Consider the following 4,210-nt stretch of genomic DNA (forward strand, 5'->3'; position numbering starts at 1 on the left):
TTTTTTTTTTTTTTTTTAGGCAAGAGGATGCAAATCCTGTATTCGAGGTACGCTAACTACAAGACCACGCCAACCCTACCTTCTACAAAATAATTTAGAATAAATTTTGTTTGAAGAAAATAAATTGTTAAACATTTGAATTGGCTGCTCAAGAAATTCATTGAGTGATATGTCCATTATCATTATTTTGTGTGTTTGGAAGTTTGAAATTTGTAAAAAAAAATAAAATATTTAGACAGTTTAAATGAGCTTCTTATTTATGTAGATTTCTTCCTGAGAATAAATCCAACGTTCTGCCCTACACCTACATGCCATTCGGGGCTGGTCCAAGAAACTGCATAGGAATGAGATTCGCTCTAATGGAAGTAAAATTATGTTTGGTCCACATCCTACGTCATTTACGTTTTATACGTTGTCCTGAAACTAAGGTAAAGATGATTTTTTCTTTACATAAAACGATCCTTGATTTTTTTTTACATCGAAACATTAAGATAGTAACTGTATATATAATTTAAATATTTTTATTATTTTTCCTGAGCTACAGCTATTTAGAGCACTGTTGTTTTAATGATTAACATTTTGTTATAAACATTTTTACTGATTTTCCTGAGCTACAACTAGTTAGAGCGCTGTTGCTTTAATGATTACAATAGTTTTTGATAAACATTTTTAATGACTTTCCTGAGCTACAGCTATTTAGAGCACTGTTGTTTTAATGATTAATTTTTTATAAACATTTTTACTGATTTTCCTGAGCTACAGCTATTTAGAGCACTATTGTTTTAATGATTAAAATTTTTTTATAAACATTTTTTCTGATTTTCCTGAGCTACAGCTATTTAGAGCACTGTTGTTTTAATGATTACAAGTTTTTTTTGATAAACATTTTTACTGATTTTCCTGAGCTACAGCTATTTAGAGCACTGTCGTTTTAATTATTACAAGTTTTTATAAACATTTTTACTGATTTTCCTGAGCTACAGTTATTTAGAGCACTGTTGTTTTAATGATTAAAATTTTGTTATAAACATTTTTACTGATTTTCCTGAGCTACAGCTATTTAGAGCACTGTTGTTTTAATGATTACAAATTTTTTTGATAAACATTTTTACTGATTTTCCTGAGCTACAGCTATTTAGAGCACTGTTGTTTTAATGATTACAAGTTTTTTTTTATAAGCATTTTTACATACTGCGCATTCTTTTGAGTCTTTGGGATTGATAGTTTATATACAAAGTTGTTGAGATAAAAATAAGAAAATTGTATCGGATTAAAACGGATAATTACATTATTACGACAACTTACTCGTCACAAGTTCTAGAATTCATGAAGACAACTATATAAGTTCTTAATATTTCCAATATTAAAATAAGTAATTGTCATAAAATAATAACACATCTAACCTTGTGTACTTTCAGTTTGACTCGGCATCATAATATAAAATTAACAGAATGTCAAAGCTAAAGCAATATTCAATTGGTTAGTCCCTCTTCATTCCGATTGATAATAACTCTTTAGAATTCAGAAGATCCTTTAAATTCACCAAGTCTTGATTACTCCTATACTTATATAACGTTAACTTATATATTTTTTCGAATTTCTTCAAGTGATCTCATTTAAAGTAGTATCAATAATGTTAAATCTAGTTAAAATGCTATTACCATGACGGATATTGACCAAACATGTAAAACATCATTGTTGTACATTATATATTTTTACAGCCCGACATCTTCCCTCTGGTATTAGGACGTGTTAGCTTTTACATCAGGTTGTCTTTTCATCATATCAACCACTAAATTCGTCTTCTTGTAGACAGTGCGAATTGTATTTCTTAACTGAATGGTGTTCTCTGTGCGGGACTACTTGGATCTGTATTCTGTTTGGAGTTGTACTCTACGTGGGGCTATATGAATCTGTACTTATATGAGACTACTTGGATATGTATTCTATTTGTGATTGCTTGGATATGTGCTCTTTGTGAGACTGTTTGGATCTGTACTCTGTATAAGACTGCATAGATTTGTACTCTATATGGGACTGATTGGATTTGCACATTGTATGTGACTAGTTGGATCTGTGCTCTGTGTGGGACTACTTGGATCTGTATTCTGTCCGGGACTGCTTGTATTTGTACTCTGTATGGAAGTACTTGGACCTGTATTCTGTTTGGGACTGCTTGGATCTGTACTTTGTATGGGATTGCTTGGATCCGCGCTATGTATGGAACTACTTAGATCTGTATTCTTTCTGGTACTGCTTGGATCCATCATTCTCAGGACAACCATTGAAAGGTTCTGCGGTACATTCAGATCTTTATTACGAAGAAGATATGTTACGAGTAAATCAAATGTCCATATGGTATAGCCCTTTAGTATATGTGGTAAATGCTAGATTCCTGTGTTATGTTTCTTGTGAATATACCATTTTATCTAGGCTCCACGTTGTCAGCTCCCATGGCAATGATTCAGTGGTGTTTTAAGATGTAGACTTACCTTATATGATTTTTTCAATATTATTCTAGTGTAATAATTGATTGGAGATACCAGAAGCATTTTTCTTATTTCTATCAAATGGTGTTTCAACATTATACAGTTGTAATTTAGCATTTTTTTCCTTTCACAATACATGCCACAGATCTGATACAAGTCTTTCGTAGATTACTCATAACGAACTTCAAAACGAACAGTGTGTCTAGGGTTGAAATGTTATAGAGGTAATGAATAACTTCTACAGCAGCCCTTTATAACTTTTTTCAGTATTTCTGGAAGAAGAATTTATCTCTAGGTTTCAACGAATCTAAATGAGACCAATAAATCTTAGTCTGTAAATTTTGGGAATTGTTATTTAACAATAATTATTTTGTTTTCTCACTGTGTATTGATCCCACAATGTGTCTAATTCTATCAGTTTTACTCTGAGCATTCGTTCTCTAGACCTTTAAAATTTTCCACTTGCAGGTACTTCATGAACTTCAGTTTATATCACTTTTGCTTTCCAAGTCACTATTGAAAATTTATAGCAAATCAATTTGAAACATGTTGTATAATATTTACAGGGACATATTAACGTATATACCCAGATTCACTGTTGTTTCTTCTCTGTCATTCATATTTCATATTATATAAAAATATTGCCAATGGAATGATGTTTTTCTTTAGCTTACGATGCATCAGGCTTCTATTGCTCAGACATTTATCTTACCTTTGGAGTACAATGCATATGTTTAAATTCACTGCCAGTAAAATACATCATGGCTTTCTTTTCTTTCAATTTTCTATTAATTCTTGAGCAAATCTCTTTGGAATTTATATTTGTACCATATGATGTTTGCTTTCGAAATGCAGCTATATAATTTTTTACGAATTATTAATGATATTTACAAACTCATTTCTTATTTTCCCCTTTTTTCGTGATGATAATCTTCCACCTGTAGTCAGTTGAATAGCTGTAAATCTGAACTCAAGGGCAACAGACTCTTGTACCTCATCAAAATTGTTTGCAAGTCTGAACTTAAGGGCATCAACAGACTCTTGTACCTCATCATAATTGTTTTGGATTCTTTGCTGGCTTTTTGAACAACACTCTAAGTAATAAGAACTTTAGGACCTAGTAGTTGTACAAATACAATCGTTACAGACAAGGGTCACCTGCAGTAGTTGTACAAATACAATCGTTACATACAAGGGTCACCTGCAGTAGTTGTACAAATACAATCGTTACATACAAGGGTCACCTACAGTAGTTGTACAAATACAATCGTTACATACAAGGGTCACCTGAAGTAGTTGTGCAAATACAATCGTTACATACAAGGGTCACCTGAAGTAGTTGTACAAATACAATCGTTACAGACAAGGGTCACCTGCAGTAGTTGTACAAATACAATCGTTACAGACAAGGGTCACCTGCAGTAGTTGTACAAATACAATCGTTACTGACAAGGGTCTCCTGAAGTAATTGTACAAATACAATTGTTTCAGGCAAGGGTCAACTGAAGTAGTTGTGCAAATACAATCGTTACAGACAAGGGTCACCTGCAGTAGTTGTACAAATACAATCGTTACTGACAAGGGTCAACTGAAGTAGTTGTGCAAATACAATCGTTACAGACAAGGGTCACCTGAAGTAGTTGTACAAGTACAATCGTTACATACAAGGGTCAACTGAAGTAGTTGTGCAAATACAATCGTTACAGACAAGGGTCACCTGA

The sequence above is a fragment of the Limulus polyphemus genome, unplaced genomic scaffold (genome assembly GCF_000517525.1).
Source record: "Limulus polyphemus unplaced genomic scaffold, Limulus_polyphemus-2.1.2 Scaffold12257, whole genome shotgun sequence".
In the NCBI taxonomy this organism is placed as follows: domain Eukaryota; kingdom Metazoa; phylum Arthropoda; class Merostomata; order Xiphosura; family Limulidae; genus Limulus; species Limulus polyphemus.